The sequence below is a fragment of the Papio anubis genome, chromosome 10 (genome assembly GCF_008728515.1).
Source record: "Papio anubis isolate 15944 chromosome 10, Panubis1.0, whole genome shotgun sequence".
Taxonomy (NCBI): domain Eukaryota; kingdom Metazoa; phylum Chordata; class Mammalia; order Primates; family Cercopithecidae; genus Papio; species Papio anubis.
Window position 1 is genome coordinate 46,975,416 of NC_044985.1, and position 21,735 is coordinate 46,997,150.

A 21,735-nucleotide genomic window follows, 5' to 3' on the forward strand; every position below is an offset into this window, starting at 1 on the left:
ATATAGAGTTATTCCTGTGATGAAATGGACATTGGGCAGATTTGGAAAGATATCAAATAGAATTTCTGGAAAAATAAGATGTAATTATTGTGTTAAGAAGATCATGAGATAACTAAAAAGAACATTCAGACAAAGCTAAAGAGAAAATTATTAAATTGAAAGATTCTAAAAGTAGCCAGATGCAAGACAGACTAGATAAAAAGAAACAATAATTACACAGACAACTGGTTTTTCAACAAGAACAACAAAGAGAGAAGCTCAAATATTGTCAATCAGCTAAGTAACTGGAAATATTGAATTACGTATTTAGCAGAAAGAATATTCAAAGAAGAAAAAATACAGATTTTTTTTTTTTAAATGAGGAAAATTGATTGTGCAAAGATAAAAGACTCTCATGAAACAAAATCCTTTGGAAGACTAAGGCAGGAGGATGGCTGAAAGCCAGGATTTAGAGACGAGCCTGGGTAACAAATTGAGACCCCCGATTATAAAAAATATTTCTTAAAAAAAACTAGGCAGGCATTGTGGCACTCACCTGTAGTCCCAGGTGCTTAGGAGGCTGAGACTGTAGGACCACTTGAGCCCAGGAGTTCTAGGCTTCTGTGATCTAAAATTATACCACTGTACTCCAGTCTGAGTGACAGAGTAAGATCCTGTCTCTAAAAAAAAAAAAAGAATTAAAAAAGAAATTATCAAGGATGTACTTCCTTCAGGATGAAATGTCTGAGGAAAAAAAAAAAAAAAAAAACCAAAGCAGTTGGGGGAGGAAAATGTTAAACTAGACATATTTACTCTATAAAACTATAATGAAAGTAACTACTTTGTGGTGTTGGTATAAAATCAAGAAATAATAAAAATCTCATACAACAATAGCATATTAAAAAGCAGGTGATCAGATTTAAAACATTTAAATGCTAGCATTATTTGAGAGAATGATGAAGATTTTATTAATTGTAGATTTTGTTAAATTTAACGCACATGATTAAATATCCTAAATCAGTAAAATTTTAATGTATAACTTCCCAATTGATCAAGAAAAGTGTAAGAGCAATTAACAACTGTTATCCAAATGTTTTTGACGGAGAGAATCTTCTTTTTTTTCATGCTTTCTTATTTGTTTCCATTTTGTGGATGTTAATCAACATTTTTACTCTTTTTATTTTTATTGTATTGTATTGTATTTATTTATTTATTTTGAGACAGAATTTCACTCTTGTTGCTCAGGCTGGAGTGCAATGGTGCCATCTCGGTTCACCGCAACCTCTGCCTCCCAGGTTCAAGCAATTCTCCTGCCTCAGCCTCCCGAGTAGCTGGGATTACAGGCATGCACCACCACCCCTGGATAATTTTGTATTTTTAGTAGAGACGGGGTTTCTCCATGTTGGTCAGACTGGTCTCAAACTCCCAACCTCAAGTGATCCACCCACCTTGGCCTCCCAAAGTGCTGGGTTACAGGCGTGAATCACCACACCGGGCCAAGTTGCTGTTATCTTGAGGTCATTATTTACTTCAGCATAATCTAACTTATTTTGAGTGATTCAACAAAGAAGGAACTAAACTGCTATAATTTCAACTGATATGATTTTCTGTAAAGAACAGACACGACCTGTTATAGACAAACTATTGGAATTTAAGAAAGAATTTTCTTAGGTGAAAAATATTAGAAAGTTCAATATACAAATATATGAAAGTTCAAATTTATGTAACAGAATGACTCAGAAAGTGTTATTAATATAAAAGTAAATTATAAAAGCATTTAAAAAATAAGGTACTATATGTAAATCTTAAGAAATGAAAGAACATTATGTAGAAAATTAGAAAATATTATTGAAAGACATTAAAGACCTAAGCAAACACAGAAGTACACCATGTACATAGATAGAATCAATTTTGTAAAAATATGAATATTTCCCAAATTGGTCTATAGATTGAAGGCAATTTCAACCAAATTGTAGGCTTTTTTTTCTAATGGAGGTTAATTAACTGATTCTATTATATATAGAAGATTAAAGAGAAAGACTATCCAATTCACTACTAAAAAATACAAGATAGAGGACTTTCCTATTAAGTATCAAGGTTAAGAATAAAGTTAACATGTTTAAATCAGTGTTATATTGATACATGAATAGGTAGGCCAATGCAATAGTGGAAGTAAGCACCAAAAGAGCCCTGTAAGTACATGGAGACTTGAGCAATGAGAGACCAGGATATTCAGATAGGTTGGAATAAGTAGACCATCGCATAATTGGTATAGTTATAATTGGTTATCCACACAGAGATACATAAAAAAAAAAAAAACGCTACTTTAAACCCACACAAAAAAATCAATTACAGAAGAATTAGAAACATACATTACCAAAACAAAAATTTTTGTATTTCAGAGAAAACTATTATTTGGTTAGAAAGTATTTTTTAAATAAAACACTATAGCTCAAAATATAAAGGAAATGTAAAATTAACCTTACTAAAACTTATATTTTATATCCATTAAATGACACCATAAGAAGAAAAATGCAAAGTATAAGTAGTATTGCGAGAGAGTAACTGCAAAACAAGAGACACAGAATTAGCATTTGTCATATATAAAGAATTCCTCCAAGTTAATAATAAACTCATAGGAAAATTGAGCAAAAGTTGTAAACAAACATTTTTAAAAAGATAAATAGCATGCCAATGTATTAAAAAATTATTCAACCTCCTTAGTAATCAGAGAGAGGCAAATTAAACTCGTAACAATATGCTATATATAATCCACTCACTCATTAGGTTGATAACAATTACAACCTCAGTAAATATTAAGGTTGACTTATTTAGAGTAGGGAATCTCTCACATAAGGCTGGAACTACTAAATAGCATAAAATGTAAAACAGTTGGCATGAATTAGCTAGTAAATTCAAATGTGCACATATCCTTTGACTCAGCAATTTTAATTCTAAATATATAGCTTAGAGCAACATATTTTATACATACACACACACACAGAAAGAGCGAATGAGAGAGAGAGAGACAAACAAATATAAGAATGTTCACAACAATATAGTCATACCAAAAACAAACATATTTTTAAACCTGGAAACAATCTAGATGTTTACCAAGAGTATAATGGATTAAAAATATGTGTTAAAAATTAGATTATCATTTGAAGTGAAAATGAATGACATGAGGATTTACAAATGGATAAATCTTTTTAAAAATAAAGCCATAATGTTCAATGAAAAACAGTAATTCATCAAAAGATATAGACAGTACTTTTCATGTCTGTTAAGTTCAAAAATAAAAGGTAAACACATATTATTCCAGGGTGAATGTATATGTGACAAAATAAAGACAAGCAAATTGTACCTATATGTTTTATGTACTTTTTATGTATGGTCTATGATATGGTTTGGCTGTGTCCCCACCCAAATCTCATCTTGAATTGTAGTTCCCCCATAGTCCCAACGTGTCGTGGGAGGGACCCAGTGGAAGGTAATTTAATCATGGGGGCATTTAACCTCATGCCATTCTCATCATATTGAGTGAGTTCTCATGAGATCTGATTCTTTTATAAGGGGCTTTTCTTCCTTTGCTTGGACCTTCTTTCTCCCACTGTCATGTGAAGAAGGATGTATTTGCTTACTCTTCCATCACAATTGTAAGTTTCCTGAGACCTCCCCAACCATTCAGAGTTGCGAGTCAGTGAAACCTCTTCCCTTTATAAATTATCCAGTCTCAGGTATTCCCTTACAGCAGCATGAGAATGGACTAATACAATCTGTTTCACAAAAAAATTAAAATCAGTAAAAAGTCGTGCCCCAGAACTAAGGTATTTACTGTGTACTGGTTACTGTATCCTGCATCCTCTTTAAGCTTTAACTGTAGTTCTAATTTCTACATAAGGTTCTCCCAGCTCAGCTTGCTACAAGAAAATTGCAATCAGTTATCATAAAATTTCATTTTCCCTGTTTTATCTTAATAATGTCATGTGAGACACACTACTTATGTATTAGAGATGTAAAGAGATGTGGCTTGAGGATTCCTACTGTTTCTATTACATTATGGGACTTTTAATAATAAATATATCTCCAAATTTAAATATCTGCTGTTTAAGAAATAACAATGGGGACTGTAATGATATGGAAATGCCATTAGCTCTTCCTGGAAGAATCAAATATGTGTTTTGTTTTGTGTAATTTTATTTTCTTGTCTTTTTTGAAGGTATAAGGATGAGAATAAAAAACTTTTAAACTACTCATGAGACATAATATTTAAAGGAAATATAAACCCATTTTCCAATTTTTGTAACGAAAATATATCACTATTTGCTTAAAAAATGAGTGACATTTTCCTTTTACAATATTTTTATCAACTTTTTCTAAAATTACAGATTTCTCATGAGTAGAAAAATTTAACAGACTCAGGTAGACAACCAAAATAGACATTATTAGTAGAGGAAACATCCTGTACTTTGGAAAATACTCAAATTACCCTCGACCCCCAAATAACTGTATACATATATGGATTACACCTGATTAGTGAAATTACTTTAATTAGTTAATAATGGTGATATTCACCTGTCATTTGATTTCAGTATCATCATTTATTTTAGACAGTTACTATTATACATGCATACAGAAAGGCATGCATGCACACACAAATACACGAAATATCAAATGAAAGTTTGATATTAAGACTATAACTAATCTAGTAAATGAGATGAAAATAAAGCAAAAAGCATTTACCCATAAGGAATTTTAAGACCTTGACTTCACAGTGAAATTGAACTTTTAAAAAGCCTCAAGCTTTAATAAAGCACGGATTCATTATCAAAAGTTTCTATGAAGAGGAAAAACAGGAATACATTAATGATTTGAAGAAACTAAAAATAAGATGACCTCAGCCTTTAAAAAGAGAACATGGAATTATGAAAGTGTGTGGTGAAGACACATTTAATGCTACACACTTTGAAGTAACCATCACCTTTAGAAATTACCAGTCTTGGCCACATTGCACTGAGATATATCCCTAGTCACAGATGACTCTGAGCACTCTGGCTCTTGTTGATTATATTCTAAAAGTGTCATAACAGTTTTTAGTTGCAATTCTGAATGAGAATAAACTTAATAAAAAGCTTTTTTAATAAAATAATTGTAAATTTTGGGTTATATCTCTGTATTAAGCAGGACTCTGTGGGTTGCAATGAACAGAAATGAACTAAAGCTAGATTAAGACATAAATAAACAGAAAAATCTCAAACATTATAAATGTCATAGAGATATATTCTATATACCCAAGTAGAAAATATACAGCTACACTCCACAAATAGAAAATTTCTTTGGCAGGTTCTTCCTCTGTGAATTGGCTTTCTCTGAGTCTCATGTAGTAGATGGTAGCGAGTTACCCTACACTTCTAAGTTGACAGTTGCTCCCAACTGAACAAAAATAGATTAGTATCAATTATGAATTCCCTGGAAATATCTGCTTGGCTCAATTTAGGCAAAGTAATCTATTTTGGTTCAATCAGCTAGAATAGAAAGATGGTTATGGTCAAGCATAACAGACAAAGGACAATGGGATATGGATATTTGTAAACTGGAAAAATATCCCACAGGGTATTTATTACAGTCCTAGTAGGCATTTATACCTCACCGCCCTCAGCCAAATCACTAACACAGGAATTTGAATTGCCTCAGAGACTCTCTATTTGAACCTACTTCTCTGTAGTAATTGTACTACAGGCTTAATCATTGTTAGCTTTTGAGTTACAGTGAAAAACATGAAACTCTTCCTTCACTTGAATTCTTAGAGGCTTTCGTAGGGTTATTAATTGACCTGATTTCAATGTTGTCATGTCTCAGGGAATAGGGTGGCCTGAGAATAAGGAAAGAGACTGGAGAGTGGCCAGCTGGTGGAGCAGTCAGAACACATACAACATTTCTTAATTAAGTTTGTGAACTTATATGAGCACCATTTTTGGTGCCCCAAAATAATGACAGTATTAACATCAAATATCACTGATCACGGATCACCGTAATAGATACAATGGTAATTAGAAATTTTGAAATATTGTGAGGATTACTGAAATATGACACAGAGACATGAAGTGAACACATGATTTTGGAAAAATGGTGCCAATAGAATTTCTGAAGGCTTCCACAAACCTTCAATTTGTTAACAACAACAAAAAAGCATTATCTGTAAAGTGCAATAAAGCAAAGTGCAATAAAACAAGGTACACCTGTATAGGTTATGTGTGCTGGCTTTAGAGCCACTACCACTGTCCAAACTGTAGCTTGTGCAGCCTTAATCAAGTTTTTTAACTTCTTTGTTCTATAATATCTTCATCTGTATATTTTGGATTAAAATAAATTAAATAAAGTAATCTTAGCAAACTGCTTACAACAATGCCTGGAAGACTGTAAGTACTCAGTATTCTAGTTGTTTTAGAAGGAGTGGTTTTAAGACTTGCTATATTCCTACAATGTTCTACATATCCCTTCTTGCTTTAGAAGGGATGATTTTAAAACATGGTGTATTCTTGTCAGAGAGCCAGGTACTAAAGCAGATTTATTGTGAAGCTAATTAGAGTTGAATTTCTCGGTTCTGGACTTTCCAAGACTCATCTACCTTTTCTTATATTTCATTTCCTAAGAGCACACACCAAATTGTATAAGTCCGAGCCCAGTAAAACTTAGTTCCACCTCTGGTCAGGTTTGGTGGACCCATTCCACCATTCTATATCCATATAGTTATTCATAACTATACTAGGAAAATTTATTTAGCTCAGTTTACCAAGATGACAAAAAGAAGAGTTGAGAATGATTGAATACGGAGAAAAAAGAATCTATTCAGTTTACTGTATACAAAACCTTGAGAGTAACTGTTTTATTCTTATTCTATAAGAATAATTAATAATAGTTTTAAAATATAGGAATCAGATTGCTTAAGCTCTTGAGTTAGAGACTGCAGTAAGCAATGATCACACTACTGTACTCCAGTCTGGGTGACTAAGCAAGACCCTGTCTCAGGGGAAAAAAAAAAAAAAAAAGAGGAATGGATGACCATACAGGGAAGTTTTGACCATAATAAAGTGTATAAAATGTTATTATTTCAACTGTTGACTCCAGAATTCCTCTAAGGGATACAGGTATCTTTGAGAAAACAGTACAAAATTTTTGGAGTAGTATATGGGACTTCCAGACCCTGGCTGTTTGGCCCTAAACTATGAAAGAAAGAAATTGCTGTCTAGAAATAAAAAGAATGGGAATTCCCCCAAGTAGCCTGCAAAAGAAAGACTGAGGAAGAGGAAGGGAAGAAGAAGAGTAGCTACACATTGTACAAAATGACTGCTTCCAGAGAGCCTTCCAAATTTTCTTTCTGGAGTGATCTCAGCTCACTGAAACCTCAACCTCCTGAACTCAAGTGATCCTCACACCTAAGCATGTAGAGTAGCAGGGACTACAGGCGTGGGCCACCACATCCAGCCAATTATTTTTTTTTAAATTTTTTGTAAGGATGGGATTCCACCATGCTGCCCAGGCTGGTCTCAAACTCCTGCGCTCAAGTGCTCCTCCCACCTAGCCCTCCCAAAGTGCTGGGATTACAGGTGTAAGCCACCAGGCCTGACCTCTCCAAATTTTCAATAAAGCGTTTAGAATTCATAAAAGTTGTGGAAGTGAATACTTATTTTTGAATCTGAAGATGCAGTTGAGTTCCTCTGATGAGGAACTGAGTTAGCTTATGAGGATGCATGGCCTATAAACATGTAATCACCAAGGGAATACATACAAATCTCAGGGAGGGTGCCATAGTTTGTGTGTTCCCAGAAGCAGACATTGAGACAACAACTCTAGTGCAAGTTGGTTGTTGTTGCTGTTGTTGTTGTTGTTTGAGTAAGAGTCTTGCTCTGTTGCCCAGGCTGGAGTGCAGTGGCGTAATCTTGGCTCACAGCAACCTCCATCTCCCAGGTTCAAGTGATTCTCCTGCCTCAGCCTTGCAAGTAGCTGAGATTACAGGCATGCATCACCACGCCCAGCTAAGTTTTGCATTTTTAGTAGAGCTTGGATTTCGCCATGTTGGGCAGGATGGTCTCGAACTTCTGACCTCAGGTAATCCACCCAGCTCGGCCTCCCAGAGTGCTGGGATTATAGGCATGCGCCACCTGACCCAGCCTATAGTGCAAATTGTTTATTCGGAAGGAGAAAAAAACCACCACTAGGCCAGGGAGGAACTGAGACAAGGAAGAGAAGATAGTCAAAGACATTCATTATTAAGCCATTTACCACTGTGGATGTGGACTTCATCATGTCAGGGAAGGGGAGTCCGTGTAAAACACACCCCTCAGAAGTATTTTCTGAGGAACTGGGGTATGTATATATAATTCTCATGGGTCATTGTTTGAGGGCTATTCACAGAGGAGATTCTTTGGCACCTCTGACCCCAAGAAATAAGGTAAATATATGCAGGTGCTCGAGGCTGAAATTTGGGTTAGGGAATATGGGCAGGTTACCAACATCATCTCCTCTGTAGAGTTTGGACATCCATTGGCTCTGAAATTAACATGAGTTTCAAGGCAAGTTCGATAGATTTCTGAAGGTCAGAGAAACTGTTACCATCTCCTGAATGGCATGACAGTATTTTATTTTGCTTTAAATTTGTCCTCACAGGGAATTGATTCTTTCTAAGAAAGTCTTTATACAGCACTGCTTTGGCAACATATATACTAAAATTGGAACAATACCGAAAATATTAGCATAGCCGTGTGAAAGGATGACATGCAAATTTGTGAAGCATTTTATATACATATTTTTACAGGGTGACTATAGTCAATAATCATTTAATTGTACATTTTAAAATAACTTAAAAAGTCTAATTGGATTGTTTGTAACAAGAATAAATGCTTGCGGGTGAATACCCTATCTTTCCTGATGTGATTACATATAGCATGTCTGTATCAAAACATCTCATGTACCTCATAAATATATATACTACTATGTACCTGTAAAAATCAAAAATTAGAAAAAGAGAAGGAAGTCTCCATACAGATAGGACTAGGGAATATGTTACTTGAGAGACTGATCTGTACTTTTCTCCTGAAGCCTTCAGATTCTAATGATTCTCTTCCAAATATCCATGTTCTCTGTCCAAAGCGTTTTTGGGGGGCATCTTAGGATGGTTTCTTCTTTGCATAATGCTATTAAACTAGTGTAAAAGCTGTCATGCTTCAACTTTAAGTACATAGTCTTTTAAAATGGCATTTGATGACATCTAATTTCTCCAAGAATCGCCTTTTTATTTTAATGCTGTTATGTCTGTTTATTCCTCCAAGTCCATAATTTGCTGTACTGGAGAGTTATTCTTCTTGCTTTTGGAAAGAAAGACAAAAAATCCAGATGTAGTCCAAATATAAACTGTTCACAGAATTACATAAATACCATTCCATTCCCAGTATAATACATGTAAGCACATGGACATCTCTCGCTCCAACTCTAATTAATTGCTCCAGAGCTTAGCTGTTTAACCATTTTAAATAGCATTGAATGGTCTCTGTAGGCATCACATTTGATATGTGTAAGTATTCAATACATACTTATAGACTGGTACATAGAAAGGGGAAAGACTATCACTTCACTTATTTTGAAATGATACACAGGTTTAATAGAAATAGAAATGTAAATCAATAATTTGGGGAAATACATATTATTCTTTCAATAATTTCTCTAAAAGTTTTTATTTTTTGTTGTTTTAACTCTAGTATTTCAATTATCTTTTTTTTCCCTCATAGTTTCAATCTGAGTATTGAATTTTCTTTGGCCTGAAAACATTTTAGTTCCTTTCCAAGTTAACAATGACTTCTTTTTCTTCTACTTTTTTAATGTCCACAATAGAGTCTCTAATACGGGGGCCATCCCAGCCTCCATGATTATGAAGACAGCACTGGTTCTCTTCCTTCATAGTTCCACGAGGGTTATCATTCTGCTTTTTCTCTACTTCAGGTGGAAGTGTTTCTTCTGAACCAATTATCTTCCCATCTTTGTCCTCTGAAGAATCAGTTTTCCACTCCCAGCTATTTTCTTTCTTAGGGTAAGTTTTATGTCTGGGTCATTTTGCTTATTTCTCTACCCTCTTAAAACCTGAATTCCTCTGCCTTAGAGAATTCTCAACTTCATGTATTATTTGACATGTTTAAAATTTCTTCGATTCTAAGGGAATTTTGTCTTACTGGTATGTGAGAAGCACAAAACAGGTCATCACTTCAAAAACACAGAAACATATGTTTCCTAAAGAAAGAACCCACAGCTACATTTTGCAGGTACTGTGAAAAACATCTTGTAAGTGAATTATCCAACTACTGTGTTTTATCTTCCCTTATCCACTACTAGGTACAAATTCTGGAAATTATTGAACTCTGAAAACACATCACGAATGATTATGAAGGAGTTATTCTTAACTTGACCATTTTTGTAATTCATTGGCCATACCCTGATATTCGTCTTCCTAACAACACTAAAGATGACTGACTACTTACAAGAAAACTGATTCTTTGTGGAAATAACTTCTAATAACTAAACATTTGTCTCAATAGCTTCAATATTTTGTTAGGAAAAGTTGATAGTTGTCAACTTTTTTTTTTTTGACAACTATCAACTTTTCCTTAAAAAATACCTGATGTAGGAGGAAAGTGAAAATGACACTGTCATCTAGAGAACTAGAAGGGAGTGAATGATGGCCTTTGACCTACCCTTGAAAGAGTTGTTCTTGTATAATACAATCATTTAAGAAGAAGGAGCCAGGGTAATTCTATGGGTAAATACAGTCTTTCTTAGCTATGGGTCAGGGGAGTGGGGTTAGCAGGTGTGTGTATGTTATAGGGGGTTGCTTCATTCAGGCTTTTCCCCAAACTCCAGTCCCAGGAAGAGAGAATTCAAAACAAAGCAAAAATTGTTAAGGCTTCACCGGACTATCTATCCACCTCCTCCGACCTAAGAGTAAAATCAAGAAAGCATACACAGCAGCAAATTTGGCAAGGGAAGGCCTTGTCCACGTGCCCTATCCGGGGCTAGCAAGAGTACTTTATTCTTTAGCCTATGCATGTGGAACTGCTACGGTTTCTTCAACCCTCTCAGTTGAGGCATTGTAACTGTAATATTGTAGCAGCCTGCCTAGAGTGATGGGATTCAAATCAATCCAGAGAAGCAGTGTTACACCGTGTTATGTTTTGATTGTATCCCCACACCCAAATTTCATTGTCAGTTATAGTTACCATAATCACCATGTATGGTGGGAAGGACCAGGTGCAGAGAATTGAATCATGGGGACTGTTTCCCCCATCCTATTCTCATGATAGTGAGTGAGTTCTCATGAGATCTGATGGTCTTATAAGGGTCTTCCCCCTTCGCTGGGTTCTGATTTCTTCTCCTCTCTATCATCATGTGAAGAAGGACATGTTTGCTTCCCTTTCCGCTATGATTGTAAGTTTCCTGAGGACTCTTCAGCCATGTGAACTGAGTCAATTAAACCTCTTTCCTTTATAAATTACCGTGTCTCTGGTATGTCTTTATTAGCAGCATGAGAACAGACTAATATACACCCACTCTGCAGGGAGGTCAGTGCAAAGCAAGCCCGGATAGCCTCGGATTGCACGGGCCACAGAGGGGAAAGTGTTGGTAGTTGTAAGTGTTAAGGCAGTGATTAGGTACTTATCTACCAAAGGACAGAAATTCAACTGTGGGGAATCCAGGCCTCCTAGTGGTTGATACTCAGCTGTGGTTTAGGTAAAACTTCCTAAATACATTACTTTGCTTTGTTCAATGATAACAGATGCACTTATGTTTCTTCTCCCTGCCCTGTCCCCGACCTGCAGCCCTCGGCGTCATTTCTGCACAGTTAAGCAGTGTCTTACTGTCTGCCTTCCAGTCACTCTATGCCCATGCCCAATAAAATGCAGTGACATTATTCAATACACTTACCGAGAGTAAGAGACTTTGTAGTTTATAACAGCCATATTGATATTCATGCTTATCATTTTATACAGTTACAGGTGATACTAAAACATCTTTCAGTAAGAAGAATTTGTTTAACATCTAGCTATCCAATATTAACCACTGAGAATAGAAATAGTAGTAAGAATAATAAAACATGGGCACTGCCCTCAAAGAGTTTATAATCTAATGGCGGCAGGGGTGGGGGGGCAGGCAAGTCAACAAATTATTATAATGTAGTATATTAACCTACACAGAGATCAGAGAAGGAGGGCCTCTAACACAGATGTAAGGTAGAGGGATAAGGAATAGAGTAAAAGGAAATTATTATTAGTGCAGGATTCTTGGAGGAAAATGTGCCTACTTCCTGTTCACAAGGATGAATAGAAAATATTCAAAACGGGCATAAGAGGACAAACAAGGCAGATAATCCAGAGAAAACATGGTGTACCCTGGGGAACTGCTAAGTAGGGCTGGAACACAACATACTGGTTCAGGCACAATTTGAGCTGAATCAGGAGAGACAGGCTGGTATGGGATCATGGAGAGCCTTAGATACCATGACCAGGATCCCAGCATCTAACAAGATGGAAGATAGAGAACCGATGAATGATGCTATGGGCTGAATTATACCTGCTCCCTCGGTCCCATGGGGTGAGTCCTCCATCCAGTGTGACTATTTAGAGACAGGGCTTTTAGGAGGTAATTAAGATTAAATGAGGTCATAAGGACGGAGTCCTAATCTGATAGGATTGGTGGCTTTATAAGAAGGGGATGAGCTCTCTCTCTCTCTCTCTCTCTCTCCAAGTGCGTGTGCCAAGGAAAGGCCCTGTGAGGACAGTGAGAAGTTGGATCTGAAAGCCAGGAAGAGAGCTCTCGCCAGAACCCAACCATGCTGACACACTAATCTCAGACTTCCAGATACAAGAACTGTAAGAAAATCAATTTCTGTTGTATAAGTCATCTAGTCCCTAGTATTTTATTACAGTAACCTGTGCCTACTAAGATAAATGATGTCAAACGAGGGACTGGCATGTGTATCACATGATGTGTATCAAATGAAGAGTGTGCTTAGGGTAGCTAGTAGATTGCAAAAGGAGTAAAACTGAAGGTGGAGGACCATTTAGGACAGTATCTACTAAGCACCCAGATTACAAGTAAGGAGACTTTCCACTAAGGTGTGGGTAGAAAGACTGAGTGAAGACACTGGATTCGCTGAACTTAGAGATACAACAGATGTTGTAGGTAAGCGTTTGAGGTTACAAAGTTAAATTCTGTCTTACACTATGGTTTAGTTGAAGAAACCTTTTTCGGGAAAATGTCCATTGGTGTATAAGCCAGACCAGCTTAATCAGGCACAGGAAAGCTGCAATGTGTCACAAAATGTTGAAAGCAAATGCAGGAGTGAAGGTGTCATGATTAACTACTTGCTGTGGATTTCTATTCTTCTGAGAGACTGTTTCATTCTCTCATGGCTCAGTACAGAAGCCAATGTCAATCCAAGTTTTAACTATCTGAAAAGCTTGGTTTCATTCTTGATGTTATTTTCTCCCTCCACTTTAGATGTTCCCCTGTGTGCATCCAACTCTGAAGAAGACTGGCATAGCTGATGTTGCCAGTCAGTGAGCTGACTATGATAAAAAAAAAAAAAAAAGGGAGAGCACATTTTTAGATGTTCTTTCCCTAGTGTATGTTTTTGTCAACTTTGTCATAGATCAGTTGGCTCTAGATACATGGCTATATTTCTGGGTTCTCTATTCTCTTCCATCAACCTGTGTCAACAGATATTCTTAGTAGTCATAAATAAAGGGGACAATATTGGAAAATAGTGTAATATGAAATATAATAAGAGTTCTGTAAAGTATCTTAATGGGACAAGTGTCCTCAGAAATTCTCCATAAAAAAGAAACAAAAAAGATATGATGACTTAAGAGAATGAAATATAAAACAAGAATGTATTGAATGTAATGTTTCCAATAGAATAAATTTAAATATATATTAATTGTATATAACATATGTATATATACACACGTGTGTATGTATATTTAACTCTAACAAAATAAAGTATCATTAGAGGAAAAATCTAAAATATATAAATATCCAATAATAAACTAGTACATAATAAGTACTCAGTAAAATTAGGCATTTATAATTCTACATGATATAATTTATAGTTTTTGATTATTGGAAGTTAAAAATAATAGATTTAAGTACACAATACTTAAAGTTTCACAGGCATAACAAATTGGAACACAGACAGACTTAGAAATCATTTTACAACCAAATGTAGAAATCATAGGATCACAAAACATTAGTGCTGAGAGGAATTTTAAAGAGCATTTAAATGTTCGTTTTGTAGATGTGGGAAATGGCATGAATCTGTTAGGTTTCTTCTGAATGGCCTACATGTTGAATGGAGAGCTTGCCTCCCATGACATATGGTATTTTAGTGGAGAAGAAAGAAAGAATATACAGTAAAGTGAAGAATCGTTTGTGGTTGACTTAGAATGTTTTACAAGAAATAAGAAGGGCATGTTTAAATTACTCATAAGAGAATGTCCTAAAGGCAAGAGCAATTTAACAATGGAATAGCCACCCGAAGAGGTCATTGAGAAAACATCAATAAGACATTCAGAAAGAGATTAAATATAATTCTAAAGGGAATAATATAAGTGTCTGGCAATAACATGCACTAGGTACAGAGGTCTGAATACAATGACCTGTCATTTTCCCCATAGTCCCTGTGTCTATGATTCAAGTAAAATAATCATGAGAGCAAATAGAGGTAAGGTGAACATCAAAAGGGAAAAAATCATGAGACAAAATAAGATAAGACTACCAGAACTGACATGGTAGCACAGAGGAAAACAATTCTTTCCGAGACTAAAAGCTTTCTAAGCAGCATTCTGGTGGCAGTTTTGTCTGCTTTCATCTACAGGAGCAACGGCAAAAAACTCACTTGCCTTTCTGTCAAAATCCCATTATTTTAAGTTGTTTTTCATAATCTGTAACAGAAGCACTGTATGCCTTTAAGTTATTACACCCTCATCATGGAAGAGATGGCCCAAAGAAAGGAACTTCTACAAAACCCCAAATTCGGTCAGAACTAACCTCCAATGCCCTTAGTAATTTATGAAGGTTTATGCTGGTGGCAATAATGTTACTATGCAGAATCATAAAATTAGAAAAAGTGTTGTCTTTGTCTTTTCAGTCTGCTATAACAAAATACCATAGACTGGGTCATATAAACAACAGAAATTTATTTCTCACTACTTTGGAGACTGGGAAGTTGAAGATCAATCACTTGGCAGACTCAGTGTCTGGTAAGAGCTCTTTTCCTGGTTTGAAGATAGCTATCTTCTAGCTGTGTCCTCACATGGCAGAAGGGATGAGGGATCTCTCTGGGGTCTCTTTTATAACTAATCCCATTTATGAGGGCTCCACCCTCATGACCTGATCACCCCCCAAAGGCCCATTGTCCTAATAGCATCACATAGGGGGTTAGGATTTCAACATAGGAATTTGGGGGTGACAGAAATATTAAGACCATGCATCTCTCGACTGAAAGTAACTTTATACATCCATAGGCATAAAACTTCATGTAGGCCGGGCGCAGTGGCTCATGCCTGTAATCCCAGCACTTGGGGAGGCCAAGGAGAGTGGATCATGAGGTCAGGAGATCGAGACCATCCTGGCTAATATGGTGAAACCCCGTCTCTACTAAAAATACAAAAAAATTAGCCGGGTATGGTGGTGGTCGCCTGTAGTCCCAGCTACTCGGGAGGCTGAGGCAGGAGAATGTCGTGAACCCGGGAGGCGGAGCTTGCAGTGAGCCAAGATGGCGCCACTGCACTCCAGTCTGGGCGACAGAGAGAGACTCTGTCAAAAAAACAAAACAAATCAAAACAAAAATACCTCATGTAATTGGAAAGCAGTAGCATGGGCTTGTTTATGCTCAATACTAAGGCATGCATCTATATAAGAATATAATCACACACACCATTATCCACATCAGAATGGGCCAAACACACTCCAGGAAAATATAGGTGAACATTAACATTATCTCAATGTGCGAAAAATCTTTCTAAGCAGGAAATGAAACCCAGAAACTATATTTTTAAAAATGTTGATTTTTGATTACGTTAAAATCTTTAAATCTTGCGTGTCAAAAATCAATATAAATAAGATTGAAAATCAAATAAGGTGAAAAAATGAATTTGAAAAATACACTAAAGGCAAAAGTTAACACATGTACTATATACAAAGCCTTTGAAATTCACGAGAGGTAAACATTCAGTTTTTCCACGTTGAGAAAATTTTCAGATAATCACATATGTACCATTGCACAGATACAAATAACCAGTGAACATAATAAGCTTCATCACAAATCAAAAATGTGAATTAAATAAGATATATTTTTCAGTGATCAAGAGGTAAATATTCTTTAAAAATAACACATAATTTTGATGAGAATAGATAAAACAAATGGCCATATACCATTGAGGATATACAAAATGTATGAAAAGTTTCTGAAGAATAATTTGGGAACATAGATCAAAACCCTTGAATTTTGTATATGTTTTCACCCAAAATTCTAAATATTTTTCAAAAGAAATTATGAGCAAGAAAGGAATATCATTACAAGGATATTTATCCCATCACTGTTCAAGGCAAAGCAAAATGAGATAACTTTGATAAAGTTTTCCTGGTGACCCCTGTGTGGCTCCCAGTGCTTATTTTCTAATTCCACACAAATCATTTTCACTAAACAACATGTCTAGACTTTTATAAGCCTTCAGTATAAAAGTTCTTCTCTGAATTTTATGGGATTCATTTTATATTGCTAGACCCTTAGGTATCTTTGAGAAGTGACAGAAGAAAAAGTTTGCATGCAATGTAAATAAGTGCTGTACAATTAACCATAGAAAAATAATTTCTAAAGTGCTGTTTCCCAGGACATTTTAAGAAAATGTGTACATTAGATATCTACGTATCTGAGCTATTCCCTGAATGGTAATAATTTTAGGCATATTCTTAATGTTTCCTTGTGATTATATTTTTCAAAATAATTCAAGTTTAAGTTGCTTAAAAATAAGGCAGTATCAGAATTTCCTGAATATGAATTTGAAAGCCCTAACTGAAAGGATTATACAGAAGCCCCTTTGATGGCAATTAATTGAAAATGGCTTAGTGCTTTGGTATTTCCTTTTGGAAGGTTCTACGGTTAAATATAAAGTAGAAAGATTTCTGTTCTTTTACCTTATTTTCATGTTGTCACTTAACTCTAAGTGTTTAAATTATAAAACACTGACACAATATATCATGAAAGGAAGAATAATCAATATAATTTTTAAAAGAGTACAGGATTTTTTCAAACATTTTTAAAGAATGATTGATTCCTTAATAAGTTTATTTCTTTAATTTTCTTATCAAATGGGATCTTGAAACTATGGTGAACACTTTATTTACATAGCAGTGCATATTCCTGGGAAGGTATGTTATCATTCTTATTAAGGTATGATTACTTATTAGGTAGATGGCATATATAATGGGGTTTCATTGCCAAAAAAAATCTGAAAAGAAAAGGGAACCTGTGGTCTTGTTTTTATATCAGTTATTAAGTATTAATTAAACAAATTTTATTGAGTTTCTAGTCTGATCTAGTCACCAGTTTAGGTAGGGAAGATATTGTTCCTGTCCAGAATGAGTTGAGTATAATATGAAGATACTAATGAAATATAAAATTGAATCATTTTAATTTGAGTAATTATTACTTTTATAATGGTATACACAACATGTATGGGCCCCTCAAAGGATTGCTCTGGTTTATCTAGGGGTTTATTGAATAAATCACAGAGACAATTGCCTTTGATCCGAGACCTGACATAGCAAGCTGTGTTAATATGAAGGTGGGTAGGGTGCTAACATCACAGCTTGATTAAGGACACGGAGATTTAGAAGAACATAGTATGTTTTAGAAATGCCAGTAGCTTAATATTGTTGTGCCAAGAATGGCAGAAGACAGGACTGGACAAGTTAGGTGAAAAATATTTTTGATATGTAAAGGATTCCAATGCTCACAACCATGTTGTGGTGGTTGAGAGGAGGGCAGACAAGCAGCTTGGGCCAGGGACTGGCCACACCATCTCAAGAAGTCAGATATTCAAATCCTGTTCATCTCACCACATCTGTTTCATCTGAGGAATTGCCAGGCACTGTAGTTGGGAAGGTCTGCTGTGGATGATGAGAATTCACAGAGCAATAAGTAATAGAATTTATATAGAGATGTTTTTACTCATTTGTTTGATTATTACTGCTAGGCTGAAACAGAAACTTTGGAATTGTGACCCACCTCACAATGCTTCACCCCTATTCTTGTGATTCCATAGGTTCTGTGGTAACTTCAAGCCATAGAATCAGTACAGACTCTTGAGTGGCATTTCAGAGACAACTACTTGAGTTGGAATCATTGTAGCCCTTGAATGAAACAGTGTTATGTTCAAATCTTCACGCCACCATTATTCTCTGTGTCCTTTTATTTTTCCTCTCTGAAAGTAGCTAAAATAACTTACTTTAACAGAGTAATTGAGGGTTATAAAAAAATAGGAAAATGTGTCTGAGATTTAGTAGGAATTCAGTAAATGTTATTTTGATTATTCTGTTTATTACTGGAGGGTAATGATAGATTCAACGTAGTCTCTATGTTATTCTCCAGGAGCTAGCTGGAGACCGTGGAGTTTCAGAAACTGCCTTACAAAGTGTGGCTGAAGTCAGGAGTCCTCTACAGCTGTGTAGCACCTTGACATTTTATTTTAAACAGAGTGAAAATGAAATATATATTATGTACCCTGCTTCCCTAAGGAGCAGCCTTTAAGTTTTCTATCCTTACACACTAGCCTATGGATAAACAAAATAAAATAATGGTGCATTTTTAAATTTTTATATTGTGGTAGAAACATCTTCAAAATTATTTGAATATATTTCTAAATATACCTCTATTACTGTTTCTTTCCATTGCAATGAAACTTACAGTAGAAAAAGCTATAGAAGCATATTTTCATCTATCTGTAAGATCAGATATATGTGACCATAATAGCCTATTTGGGTTGTTTCCCCCAATCTCTACATTTCTTTCTCTTTCAGAAAATATCTATTTTATGGGCAGAAATGTGAAAATTTCATTAGAGTCAAAATGTAATAGTAGAAACATCCAACTGTACAGAAACACCCAATAGCAGAATGAAGGGAAATCCTGACTCCAGAATCCTAACCACTGAAAAAGAGCACGGGTGTGGGATGCTGAGTGAGGCATGCAGGCAACAACAAAACTCTCACCTTAAATCACATCATCAAAATAATCTCAAACAGATTAGAGGATGTGAACAACTCCCAGAATAAGCAGCTTATATTTCTGTTTCTTCTCCTCCAGAGAATACTTACTTGGTGTTTAAAGTTTATTTCATAATATTACTGTTTTTGTTCTCCTTTTTCCAATGTATGGCCAAAGCATCTATGGACAGATACAAAATAAAGTACATGCCATTGAAACTACATTTCCCTTAAATAAATTGGCTCTTATGAAATAATAGGAGAAATTATCTAAAAGGATTGTATTAATTCTTATAAAGAGAAGAGAAAACATAGATCAAGGGTGAAAAGCTATAGGGAGAATTTTAAGTTCAAAGACTTTTTTTTGTAAACTGTAGATCCCCTAAGTTATATAATTCATAGTTTTTTATTGTATTAAACAGAGACTTTGTAATTCTTTTGTACTTTCTTGCCACTAATAAAAAATAGATAACAACAGAAAACAAATAATTATATGCTGTATTTATCAATTTATCATTTTATTCCATTTTATAGTACATCTCCTATTATGGGAACTATAGATTTTGCACCTGGTTCTGCTTAAGACTAAGCTTTATAAGTAATATATTTTCCCATTTTAATTAAAGGGAGCAGTTGTATTACTTGTGTGAGCTGAGGCATCAAAGAGGAAAGAATAGAATACATTCACAGAAAATGTTCTTACAATATGAAAGTTTAAGAGCTATTTTTAACCATCCTTGTTAACAGTGCATGTGTAGTTTATAAAGACTCACGTGTGGATATGACTAAAAAATAAAATTGCAAATTGGACACAAGTAGACAGAAAGAAACATTGTAAATTACTGTGTATGTACAGTAATTACTCCAAGAAAATAAATGTTACTGTGACATTCTGGCCATGATCCCAGAAAATTCACAAATATTCCATTGTATTTCATTCTTTAACTTTAAAGATTGTGTTAATACTTAATTATATATTAATCAACAACATTAAAATGTGGGTTATAAATATTTTGGAGCAATTCAAACAGTGAGCACTAAATGTGATAGAATTTCCATTTTCTTCCTCTCTGAAGATTCATGTACAGGCACACAGCTCATCTCCTTTGCGGTTAGGGCAGAGGAGTGCACTTTAGTGATCACTGATGCTCTGCTCTCTTTTCCCTTCGTTTTTCCCACAGGCATTAGAAAATATCACAAGATTTCTGATGACAGCACTTTGAGTCCATGTGTTTATCTTTTCCTTCACTCTAAATCCTATTGAAAAGTCTAGGGAAATATATAAATGAGAAAGGATTAATAGCGAACCATATTAGATATCATCATTGAAGCTGATTAAGGAAATTGTCAATTAATGGACAATAATCTGAAATTAACCCTGATGTTATGGGTTGTATTGTGAAGATTCATATATTGAAGTCCTAAAAGTCAGCATCTCAGAATGTGACTATATTTGGAGATAAGGTCTCAACAGAGGTAATTAGCTCATTAGGGTGAGCCCTAATCCAGTATGACTGGTGTCTTTATAAGTGGGAGAAATTAGACACAGACACACACACAGGAAAGACCATGGGAAGGCACAGGAGAAGACAGCTACATGCCAAAGAGAGAACCTCAGGAGAAACCAATCTGAAACCTTGATCTTGGACTCCTAGCCTCCAAATTCTGAAGAAATAAATTCCTGTTGTGTAATCTGTCCCATCTCTGGTAATTTGTTATGGCAGCCCTAGAAAACTAATTCACCTGTCAAAGGATTGACCTACTTCAAAACTAAGTGGAAGTGTTTCCCAAACAAAGCTCTAAAAACTCTGAAGCCTAATAGTGGCTGGGAAGATGCCCTATAACCTTAACTTGGGAGGAGCTAAAAGGTAGCAGGAAAAGGTGATGGAGTTGGATTTAGCTGAGCCTGAAGCAAATGAATGCAGCATTTGTGCCCAGATTTCATTTAATGTAAACATGATGGCTCCTAATATGAGAGATAAGGATAAAAGAACGTGAGCCCAGGACCTTAATAGATGACTTTGGGTTACCACAACAAAAATGAGTTAAAAGAAACAACAAAAAAGATTCAGGACTCCACTGAATTTCCATAGCATTCCTGGTTGTCTGGCTACAAGTTTCCTCTCTGACTTGATAGAAACGCCACTAAAATCCAACCAGCAGTGCTGGAGGAAACTTTGGGGAGCATGCCCAGCAGATAATACATTGAAAAGCCTTGAGAATTGTGTGAGAACCCTATGCCTTAAGTGATTTCTCTCAGTATTTTCTTGGTACAGGGAGATTGCATAGTGGAGTGGAGACTGAGTGTGTTGAGTACATCAGAATTCAGCATCTGATGTGACACACTCTACTCATCTACATGTCCAGCTGTAGATTAAGCACCAACAGGAAAAGGAAAAACCACAGAATCAGAGCTCCTAAGAGGGAGTCCATGATAAACAATGA

The 21,735-nt window shown here is 35.4% G+C and overlaps 1 non-coding gene across 1 annotated transcript; it reads left to right on the plus strand.

Moving 5' to 3' along the window:
- The first annotated feature begins 8,682 nt into the window (after positions 1 to 8,682).
- On the plus strand, positions 8,683 to 8,784 carry LOC116269261. The gene has a single exon (XR_004176744.1). It is a non-coding gene; the product is annotated as a U6 spliceosomal RNA (small nuclear RNA).
- The last annotated feature ends 12,951 nt before the right edge of the window (positions 8,785 to 21,735 follow it).